This window comes from Rissa tridactyla, chromosome 1 (assembly GCF_028500815.1).
Source record: "Rissa tridactyla isolate bRisTri1 chromosome 1, bRisTri1.patW.cur.20221130, whole genome shotgun sequence".
Classification (NCBI taxonomy): Eukaryota; Metazoa; Chordata; class Aves; order Charadriiformes; family Laridae; genus Rissa; species Rissa tridactyla.
The window spans coordinates 41,463,960-41,476,612 of record NC_071466.1 but is presented as its reverse complement, the minus strand read 5'-3'; positions in this window follow the sequence as shown (position 1 = coordinate 41,476,612).

Genomic DNA, 12,653 nt, shown 5'->3' with positions numbered 1-12,653 from the left:
GAATGACAGTGTGTTGAGTGTGTATGGATAAAAATCAAGGGGAAGGCCAACAAGGCAGATATCATGATGGGAGTTTGTTATAGACCCCCTAATCAGGATGTAGAAACCGATGAAGTATTCTTTAAGCGGCTGGCAGAAGTCTCGCGATCATCTGCCCTTGTTCTTGTGGGGGATTTCAACTTCCCGGATGTCCGCTGGGAATACTACACAGCAGAGAGGGAACAGTCCCGGAGGTTCCTGGAGTGTGTGGAAGACAACTTCCTAACACAGCTGGTGAAGGAACCTATTAGGGGAAGTGCCCTACTGGACCTACTGTTTGTTAACAGAGAAGGTCTTGTGGGGGATGTAAAGGTTGGAGGTCGTCTTGGGCAGAGTGACCATGAAATGATAGAGTTTTCAATTCTTGGTGAAGGGAGGCGGGGAGCCAGCAAAACTGCCACCTTGGATTTCCGAAGGGCAGACTTTAGCCTGTTTAGGAGCATGGTTGAGAGTGTCCCTTGGGAGGCAGTTTTGAAGAGCAAAGGTGCCCAGGAAAGCTGGTCATACTTCAAGCAGGTGCTCTTAGAAGCACAGGAGAAGGCCATCCCCATGTCCCGAAAGACGAGCCGACGGGGAAGAAGGCCAGCCTGGCTAAATAGAGAGTTTTGGCTGGACCTCAGGAAAAAAAGGAAGGCTTACATTCTCTGGAAAAGGGGCTTAGCAACTTATGAGGATTATCAAGATATAACAAAGCTATGCAGGGGGAAGATTAGAAGGGCCAAAGCTCAATCAGAACTCAGCTTGGCCACTGCAGTTAAAGATAACAAGAAGAGATTTTTCCAGTATATCAACAGAAAAAGGAAAACTAGGGAAAATATAGGTCCACTGATGAATGAGACGGGTGCCCTAGTGGTGGAAGACACAGAGAAAGCAGATTTACTGAATGCCTTCTTTTCTTCGGTCTTCACTGATAAAGCCGTCCCTCACACATCCCATACCCTGGAGGCAAGGGGGAAGGTCTGGAGAGAGGAAGATTTTCCCTTAGTTGAGGAGGACCGGGTCAGAGACCACTTGGCCAAGCTGGACATTCATAAATCCATGGGCCCTGACGGGATGCACCCGCGAGTGCTGAGAGAGCTGGCAGATGTTATCGCTGGACCACTCTCCATCGTCTTTGAAAAGTCATGGGGAACAGGAGAGGTGCCTGAGGACTGGAGGAAGGCTAACATCACTCCAATCTTCAAAAAAGGCAAGAAGGAGGACCCAGGGAACTACAGGCCAGTTAGTCTCACCTCTGTCCCTGGGAAGGTAATGGAGCGACTCATTCTGGATGTCGTCTCCAAACACATACAGGAACAGGAAGTTATTGGAAGTGGTCAGCATGGATTTACAAGGGCAAATCATGCCTGACCAATCTGATAGCTTTCTATGATGTTATAACGGGTTGTCTGGATGAGGGGAGAGCCGTAGATGTCATCTACCTTGACCTTAGCAAGGCTTTTGACACTGTCTCCCATAACATCCTCATTAGGAAGCTGAGGAAGTATGTGCTAGACGAGGTGACAGTGAGGTGGATCGAGAGCTGGCTGAGTGACAGAACTCAGAGGGTTGTGATCAGCGGCACAGAGTCCAGTTGGAGGCCTGTAACGAGTGGTGTCCCTCAGGGGTCAATACTTGGACCAATTTTGTTCAATATATTCATTAATGACCTAGACGAGGGGACAGAGTGTATCCTCAGCAAGTTTGCTGATGATACCAAGCTGGGAGGGGTGGCCGACACTCCAGAGGGCCGTGCTGCCATCCAGCATGACCTGGACAGGCTGGAGAGCTGGGCAGAGAAGAACCTAATGAGGTTCAACAAAAGCAAGTGTAGGGTCCTGCACCTGGGAAGGAAGAATGCCAAATACCAGTATATGTTAGGGGCGGACATGCTGGGAAGCAGCTCTGAGGAGAAGGACCTGGGGGTCCTGGTAGACAGCAAATTATCCATGAGCCAGCAGTGTGCCCTTGTCGCCAAGAAGGCCAATGGCATCCTGGGCTGCATAGGGAAGACTGTGGCCAGTAGGTCAAGGGAGGTCATTCTCCCCCTCTACTCTGCACTGGTGAGGCCACAACTGGAGTACTGTGTCCAGTTTTGGGCTCCCCAGTTCAAGAGCGACAGGGAACTACTGGAGCGAGTCCAGCGTAGGGCAACCAAGATGATTATGGGACTGGAGCACCTCCCTTATGAGGAAAGGCTGAAAGAGCTGGGACTCTTTAGCCTGGAGAAGAGAACATTGAGGGGGGACCTGATTAATGTTTACAAGTATCTAAAGGGTGGGTTTAAGGAGGACGGAGCCAGGCTCTTTTCAATGGTTCCCAGTGACAGGACAAGGGGCAATGGGCACAAGTTAGAACATAGGAAGTTCCTTTCAAATACACAGAAAAACTTCTTTACGGTGAGGGTGACAGAGCACTGGAACAGGCTGCCCAGGGAGGTTGTGGAGTCCCCTTCTCTGGAGATTTTCAAGACCCGCCTGGATGCAGCCCTGAGGGATGTGCTTTAGGCAATCCTGCTCTAGCAGGGGAGTTGGACTAGATGATCTCTAGAGGTCCCTTCCAACTCTGAAGATTCCGTGATTCCATGATTCCGTGATTCCATGATTCCGTGAATATCTCTGAGAATTACATACTAATATTCTTCCAAGTGAAACTCTAGTGGAGTCAAACTAGAACCTCTTTATACAGAAGATCTTTTGAAGGTTAAAGCTGATATCTGTAAAAAGTGCTGTAGGAGAACGGAAGCCTGTTTGCTCACCTTGGTTAAAATGTGATAGACTCATTTTACTCTGTAGCAAAATAAGCCACATTTACTGCTTTCTGTAGTGTTTCTTTTATTTCTAAATACCTTGCACAAAGTGTTCCTAATCAGCATGTTTGCAACACGTTTACTGTAGACCATATTCCTAAAATAAACATTGATGGAAGCTGAAAAAAGTCCCCTTGAATTGCATCATTCTGCGCTATACACCATGTTCAACATTCTTGAGAGTCTTCAGTCTGTTTTATCTAAGTCTCTCCTTAAACCAGCCAAATTTTCATTGCATCTAGCCTTTGTCAGTTAACAGGAAAGGAAGTCCAAAGACAAAGAGCCTACAGTGCAAACAACTTCCATACACTTAAATTAAACTCAAGCATGTCTGCCGCAGCATTATACCTTTGAATTGAAAATTGCTTTTATGTCTCGTTCTACTCAAGGCAAAGATCAAACATTGTAGTAATGTCTCAGTCTAGACTTTTAACCAGCAAGTGTAAGTCAAAAGCCCACTTGAGGAATAGACAAATTGAATATGCATAAAAGGTCATCAGAGCAAAAGACATGAAGATGACAGTAGAACTGGCAGGCTGAAGTACTTATTGAATTACCTAATTAAGTGGACAAGCAGCTCACAAGTGTTTTAAAAGAAGTCTGTATTCTGACATGTCACCCAAGGAAACTCTTACGGTTTCCAGTAGAAATCTACATGAAACTATTAGGAACACCTGTTCTAAAACAGTTGGTTAAAGATCTGGTTAGTGCTGGATGCACCACTAAATATACTGATAACAAAGAAAGACAATATATATTTTTCATTTTGTATTTCATATATTTCATTGTATAGATTTAATTATATTTTTCAAAATTATATTTAATCTTCTTTCCTTGCAATGTAGGCCAGGGAATTTATTTAACCCCTAACTCAAGTTAGAGAAGCTTGTGACATCTTTCAAAGACTTTACACAATGTAAGGTTATGTCTATGTTCCTGAATAATAGAGGGAAAGGACATAGGCTGATAGGGTGAGAGATCAAATGTTCAAACGTAGGTTTGAGCCTACACTCCTTATGGTTAACCCACTCAACATGACATATTTATTTTGGACAGAGCTAGTCAGAATATTCCATGATAGAGCCAGGAACAGAGATGACAATTTAGTAGTATGTATGACTGAGGTCCACAGGTCAAGCTCACTCCTAACCCTCTTGTTTAACAGTAGAGATGTAGCCGTGAGAGCTACCTGAGCATTTCAGAAATGTTAATTCTGTAATAAAAACTCTTTTGTAGCATTCTACCTAGATCAGTCCAGGAAAATAGGGCTAATTTGGGGAAATACTTAATTCAAGAGCTTCCTTAGAAAACAGAATCAAAGTTGTATCAGGTTTGGATCCCTCCATTCTATAGGGCCTTACAACACATCCCAGAAGCATTTGTTCCCACAAATGCTGCCCCATATTCTTATGCCACATCCTAGAACCAACCAGACCTTCTGATACCCTAAACTTTTGTCTATCAAGATACCCCTGCGGGTTGTGGGCTATGCTGCTGGTATGTTACTTCAGATATTTTGAACTGAAACCCACCATCCAGTGTGGACATAGCCTATCTACCCTCTAAGGAGTTTGTCCTAATAAATGGACATGAGCCTTTTTATACTTTATGGCCTTAAACCCAGGGAGACACTCCCTGAGCAATATAATGTATTTTGAAGAGCACAAAATAGCTCTTTTAGCTAATACCATAGCAAAGCCAAACACCTATTTTACATCCCAAGACATTCACTTCTCAGGAGCAGGTCAGATCTTTGCATTGGCATTGTTGGATCTTTGTAGCGTTCAGGAAAGCACTGGGACAAGCATACTTGGAAAGCCAAAATGTCTTTTGGGGATTTATCTGAATAAATGTCTTCACAGCAGGTATCTTCTCTGAGCTAGCTACCCTCAAAACCCTTTATTGTCAATAGATAGAAATAAGCAGTTCAATTAATCTGAAGAGGGGTACTTTAGGATGTGATGAACCACTTTCTAGAAAAGTCTTTTCCTTCTCCACTGAGCATAAACAAATCCCATGCAGACTAACTCAGCTTTCAGTTGAGAAAATACAATCTTATGTAGCGAAAACAGAATAGACTCAGGCACTGTTTTAGAGTGTTCAACAGAAAAAAATTGATATTTTTCCTGCATTTTTTTTGTATTTGTGCTTAAATAATTTTGTTTATTTCATCACTTTCCTAAGGTTAAGAAAGTTGTATCCACAACAGTGTCTACAGGCTGCGGCTAGTAAACTTTGTTCATTACACTACGAGGTCAATAAGTTTGCTTAATTGGCATTTTGGATATTTTGTCCTATTCTTTTCAGTATTGTTAAAGTAAGCACTTTATTAAGACAAGATGTGTGCTTTTTTGTTTCATATTTCAGGACAGTTTAAAATATTGCATTTTACTATTCATAGTGAATATTCCACTTCACAGGACATTTCTGAATCTCAAGTATCTTTTGAATTATTTTTTGGGGGTGGACTATTATATCATTATGAATATGTGGAGATGGCAGGCCTGATTATTATTATTAGTTAACCAACACATCTATTTTCAGTTATTTTTAATTTTGCTGACCTTTATTCTTTATACGGAAATTTTCCATGCAAAGTATTTGCCTTAGGCTGGAATATTTTTTGAACATTTGTACAAAAGGGATCAGAGAAAGCAGAGAAAACATATTGTTTCAAAAATCTCTTCCAACCAGTTCATGAAGAAGCTCTCAGCCAAGAAAGAGATGTAAAGAAGACCATGGGATGAAACACAGCTCAGAAAAAGAGGTTAGGACTGAAAAGGCCGACACACTACTACTGGGTCTACATTTCTAGGAGTCCAGGGAATGAGAAAACTGTTACTTGTTTTTTCTGACTTCCTGAAATATGCTTTTGGATGTATTTAATGTTTTAGGGGATTTTTGTTTGCTTGCTTGCGTTGTTTGGTTTTCTTTGTTCGTTTGTTTGTGAATGAATTGTCTGAAAACAGATTAAGACTTGTAATTACAGGAGTATGTAATTGAGAGAATAGAACACTTTATATACCTAAATCAAAAAATATCCATAACCCAGAACAGATGAACCTAGGATGTAAATGATTGTTATCATCTGCAGTTGATTTATATGGCAGATTGATGTAGTTAAACACATTATATGTTACTATGTTAATGTTACCACAGTAAGTATTAGTATGCTGGAATTTATTGTTACTTAAAACATCTCTGAAGCAGCCCTGACGGTATTTAAGTTCAGTAAATGTGAAAGCAAAATGAATTATACTTTTAATTTACCAAGATACTGTTCCAGGATAATTTTCCATGGATCATGTACATATGTTATGTTTCAGAGGCAGTGAAATCTATTTAGATTAATTACTAGACCACAGTAAGCTTAAGGAACACAAAAGAATCCTTATCCGATAAAATAAAGTGGTTAATGTGGTTTCACAAAACCACAATACCAAGCACACTATCAAAATTTGATAGTAGGGACTGGATTTCAGCAAATGAAGTTATAATATCTCCTCAGCTTAGCATTAAGATTCAAAGATACCTTCAGAGGATTTTTCACTGGTTGTGACAATGCCTCAGTATCGGAAACTGATTACATTGCAGTATTTAGGTTTCTCATATGAGAAATGGCAACTAAACACAAAAATCAAATCTCGTTCTTATCAGATTTAGTACTGAAGTTGCAATCTTTCATATTTTTATTGCAGCTCATTGTTACAGCCGAACGCATTTTCTACCTATTCGGTATTAGAACTACACATGCTTTGAAATTAATGAGCCAGAATGAAGCTCAGACCTTACAAGGTTAATTTAAGCTTGTCCTACCCCGTGTTTTCCTGGAGTTTTACATTATGTAAATTGCAGGTGATGATGTGAAGCTGACGGAAAACCCACAAGTCACGAAGCCAGGTCACAGCTATGGAACAGAAATTGGAATAGCTGATGATCAGAGGAAATGACCCTACCTAGTCTTTCTCAGCAATCCATGCAACTTTTTTTTCCTTCTAATGCACGCTTTTGCAGAGCTTCTGCTTTTATCTCTTCAATGAGATTATTTGAGACATAAGCTCCTTTAGAGCTAAAAAGGAAAAAAAAAATATATCTCGAGGTTAAGATTTCCCCAGAAAGAGGGGAAAATGAAAAAAAAAAAAATGAAGAAAGAAAATGAGAAAAGAGGAAACTTTATGGAGCTTTAAACTCCCAATTGGATTCCTACTGACTAAAGTGAAGTGCCTTAATATACTTTATTCTCTGTATAGATGATTCATTACATAATCACATTCCATTTGAAAAAAGATATTTTAACAGTAATTATTCTGTCATTCTGCATTACCACTAGCTTCGCACACAAAAGACCCATGGGAAAAAAAAAACAAACACCAACTACCATAGGTCTCAAGGCCTAACTGTTCAGGTAGAAGACCTTTCATTTCACTAGAACTGTTCCTACTTTTACCAGTAAAGAACTGACCCTCACTTCCCAGTGCACTTCTCATATATTACAAAACACTTTGAAGATACATTTATTTCACCATGTACAAGTTTGATAGCTGCAACACAGTATCACAGTAATGTGATTTTGAAAGGCTGTTTCTCACATTTTAACCACTCTGTGTAGTGCATCGGCATTATGCATATATGTAAAATGCATAGACGTAGCTATAAATTCAGTGTATTTGATGACATGTTATATATAAACTTTTATTATAAATTAATATTATAAATTATTGGATTATTATAATAATAAAGTATTATTATAAACTATTCCTGAATTTTTGTCATGTCTGGAAATTGGATGTCTGAACATTCACAAGCAACACTAAAAAAAGTGGAGAAAAGCTAACCTTATTTCAGCTAATAAACCATGCAGAGCATAACAATAATTGTTTCACTATATCTGTCCTCATTAAACATTACTTTTAAATCCTATGCATTTGTGTGAAAAGTGCTATAGTGACTAGGATATGTTGATGAACCTTTTTCACGCTTCATGACAATATTTCTCTACCCCCATCTGCTCTTTATTCAATCTTATCTCCTTCAGCTCATTAGAGCCTCTAAGCTATATCCTTATCTTTTAGCTGATGTTTTGAACTCTTCCTATAGCCAGCCACTGCTTGCTGGACAGCGTGAGTAACAAAGGCTCCACAGCAGCCAAAAGAAAGCGGATATCTCAAGGCCTGCTTGCACACCATTTGCAATAGCAATACATGCCACGGGTTCACCATCCCTGTCAGATCGTCAGTTCTAGAACATTTCTCCTACTGCAGGCCTAAAATCCCTAAGGCCTTTCCTTCTGTTTTAAAGATACATAATCCCTTTCCTTCATCAGCATGAAACAAATGGTTACCCCTGCTGTGCTACTTCAATTCCCCAGGCCAGCACAGGGGATGAGTCTTCACAGCGTGCTGCTGCTGGAGGTAGAGATGAGTAGGTTTGGCCAAGTGCTGTGCTTCTCTGTGTGAAAGACAAAAACTTCTTGTGTGTGTCTGCCTTCCTATAAGCATATTTAAACAATAGTTTTATAAGCAAGGCTTATGCACTTAAACCATGTATACTTAAACCACAGGCTGAGAGAGTTGGAGTTGTTCACCCTGGAGAAGACAAGGCTCATACTATACATAGTTTATAGCTCTTATACACATACCCTGCAGGTGCCTCTTACTCTTGGGATTGCCTATTTCAAACTCAGAGTCTGTACCTTCATTACCTGTTTTTATCTTTTTTTGTTCGTAGTGTATTACTCAGTTCACTGCATGCCAGAGCTGTCTGACACATCCCACAACAGATCTCTGTAAGAGGAGAGGCCAGCTCTCTGTTCCACATAGATAAAATAATTTCCCAGTACAAACCAGGGTGCACTCGTCAGACTTGCTCTAAAAACTAAATCACTTTCTTCCTCTCTGGCTTCTCCACTCATATCGGAAAGTCTCACCATCAAAATGATGCAAGGGGTCAGAATACTATTATTTGTTATTAATTATTGAAGCATAGGCTAGAAGCAATATTGTCTCTCTTTCTCTCTTTCTCCCATGTGAGTTTCTCGGCTGAGCCGTGTTACTTGCTGTAGGCCTGCAAAGGTTTCTCTAGGTGCTCTGCCACTGGAGAGAGAAGAGACGCCCACAGATCTGCAGAGAGGGGAGAGCAGACCTGCCACATGACTTCCTTGCGCAGCCACTGTGGATCTACCATGAGTGGATCTGTGTGTTGTGCTGTGCAAGGGGCTCACCTGTAAGAACCGGTCTGTGGATATCACATACCTATGTCTCAGAAGGCCCTGTGCCATGTATTCAGTCCTTAGGCACTATTTGGAGCTAATTTTATTTTCTATTCTATGAACCCATAAAATATTTTTTTTCCTGCCTCCTGTTGGAGGAGCTCTTAGAAATGATCTCACAAATGCCCAGCAGCTCTGCAACTCTAGTCCATGAGCAATTGTATTTTAAAAACTGTTATGTTTTGTTGTTGTTATTCCCAGAAGGATTGTACAGACATCCCTTTTCACTGGTCACTTCATCTTATAATGAAAACACAGAGTTTCCATGTCCCTAAAGATTTCTTATAGTTGAGGCATGGCTTTTATTCAGTGCACCAATTTGTGTTTTGACATTGCGCTTGATATTCCTTGTGCACACAAAAGATTTTCTTACACAGCCCTCTGTGCAAAAGATTTAAGTGTTTTTGTCGTTACTGTTCTGGTTTTCATGCAGGGAACTGTTTTTCATTTCAAAGACATCACACCAAGATTGAATTGATATACTTACACCAAGAGACATTGTATTTCCTGCGAGCAATTATGGAAGCAATAAAATTTAAGACAAAGAGCTGTGAGAGTTTGGGAAAACTCACATGGCAGCAAGGTTGACTTTTAAAGCAGAAAAATAAAGTCCTAAGTATTCCACTAGTATGTGATAGTGGAGTTTAATTAAAGTCAAAAGGGAAAATAGTCTTTATATAAAAAGTAATGTATTTTTATTAGACCAATTACAGTCTAGAGAGAGACAAAGAACAGATTCAAGCGTGAAATAAGAGTGATTATATAATCACTGGCAGCATCATCCTTATGGAAAAAGTTAGCCTTAATTCAACATAGAAGTCTACTGAATTATAAGGAAACTCTTCTATGATAAAGAACACGTTTCCCATGTGCAAGTGTTAACGTAAAAACCATAACACAGAAAATGGTATATCAGGAGAATATACTGTAAAGTGGCCTATACCAGTGTATGAAAGTCCTGGAATGCCTCTCCTGTTGCAGAAATAAATTATTAAATAAATACTTGTCCAACTTCTGGCCTTACAGGTATCTTCTGTCACTTAAGGCCAAATGTTATTTTACAGCAAATTTTCAGAGGTATAAATGAAAACCTAATCAGCCTTATTATGCTTATTGACTTAATCTGATTTTAGATCTGTTTTTGTACTGTTCTGCACTTTACCAATTATTTCTCCTTAGTGTATCATACCCCATTTTTTGCAGGTGTAGATGATGTGTTTTTATATGTCAGATTTCACTACTCTTCACTTTTCTAAAATCCCCTAGAAATGTTGCATCTGCACACATTCATTTAGACTAAAAAAATAGTCTCTGTCCACTCCCCCTTTCTACGTCCCAGACATATTCGTCATTTTTATCATGGAATCTAACTACAGATTGACTCTGAATCGGGGTTTGCTCACCTGTCTTCAATGTATGTTAATCTATTTCTGGATGTACTGTAAGAAGCAGTGGATGCAATACTGCAGTATACAGAATTCTTCAACACAAGATATGGTATAAAATGGATAATAAACTTATTTGCCTTCTTACTTAACACCATTCATCCCTTCCGCAAACTCTCTCTTCCATTGAGATTAGCATGGAGAAAATGGAATAAAATTGGAACTCATAATCAGAGAATATTTTAATGTTATTGGCTTTTTTTCCCCAGTACTATGGCTTAAGAATCGCATTTCACTGAAATTTATTTAACGACTCTGTGAGTTTTCATGGTAGTGGAAAAAAAAATCCTCTTCTCTGTAATACCCACCTCTAAATTTGTCATAATAAATAACCATCACAGTCTGTTAACTTTTATTCTTCACTTTTTTACAGTAATTGAACTGCAGTGATCAATAATTCACTGTATTCAATCAGTTTTATGAGGTCGTACTCTTCTCCACCATCAGGTTCCACTAACCAGAAAAATCATCATTTTATTTCATATTCCTTCTTCCATCTAAACTATTAACACAGCCTCATATCTGGGAAAAATACATACATACATACATACATACATACATACACACACACATACATACATACACACACACACACACAAAAAGAGCAATTTGGATGAACTTACTTATTTGGCAAAATGGCTTGGCTCCATAACTAAATATTTGACAACTAGATTTAAATAAGAGAGCCAAATATTATGCATGTCTGCACTGGTAAGCATTAAGAGTAAAATCTTAGTATTTTCTCTAATTTCTAAAGCTTAAGTGTGCTGGCACTGGTTTTAGTCAAAATAATTTAATATCACTTAAGCATAAAACCAGCTGGAAGTGAGTTCGTGATCAGCTGACTGCAGTATCATGTCTGCTCTCCCATAGGAAAGAGGGAGAGGAAAAGTATCAAAGAACACATTGTACATTTTCCAACCCTTATTTAAGAACATGCCAGGTTCAAACACTGTGGGGCATACTGTCTCCAGAGAACAAAAGCATAATAACTAGCTTTCCAATTAACTCTCCCTTCTCTACATTGATTTTGCAAGAGACTCAGAATTCTAAATTTAATTCTGTTTTTAAACACAAGCTTTCTAAGTTAGTAACAATTTTCTCATGACTTACATGGGTGTAAATTATTATACCAGGGGGGATAATATACAGGATAATGGGGCTGCTAACTTCATTAAGTACAGATACGCATGGCTGCAAGTGAAGGAATTTTTTTGTCCTTTTATTCCTGCTTTCACCGACTAAAGCAGAAATGGCTTTAAACCAATATAACCTCATGGACAGCAATAACTTCAATGTAAGTGATGAAAATAAGCATTTACGAAAGACAACAAATTCACATCCCAGGAGAAAAGCGGCAGTTAACTTCTCTCTGTGCTGATGGACTCTGGGAAATAGAGTGAAAAAAGTCCTCAGAACCCATAACCTGATTGGACTTTGTCCCACAAACTCACTTCACATTTAAAGTTTGATTGTGTTCACTAAGCCTTGCACAAAACATCTTCTAAAGGAATTTGGAAACAGTGCACCAGAAACTGATGGAAAATTAAAACTTCATGTCACCATGGGAGCTTTAAGAACTGCTGAAATGGGAGGAAATCTTAGTTTTAGAGCTCCGTGTCCGCATCCTTCCTTGAACTGGTTTATACAGGGTGGCAGTGTCTGTGAGGCGTATCTTCAAGGAGGGCTGGAAGGCCACATGAAGGGGTGGGAGGTATGAAGGGTTGGAAGGGAGAATTCATTGAACACAGAACTGAACATTTTATACAGTGGCCTGAGAAGACCTCTTTTGAAGAAAGTTGGATAGGGATAAAAGGTATATTCTATATTGTTCCCTGGAAATATAATCTTTCCTCCTTTTAACATGCTGTCATTTTAGCAGTGGTATAGAGAGTCACAAAATGAAAGAATCAAATAAAGACAAATCCTGTGTTGTGGTTGATCAGTGAGTACCATGTGGAAAAAGAAGTTTTTTTCTATATAGAAAAGAGAAACAGGAACACCCCTTGTTCTTCTCCAGAGAACTTGCTCAAATTGAGGATCTGGACATTCAGGCAAGCACAGCAAGACAAGTAGTGGAATAAAAAACTCCAAAACTTTTGGCCTCCTGAAA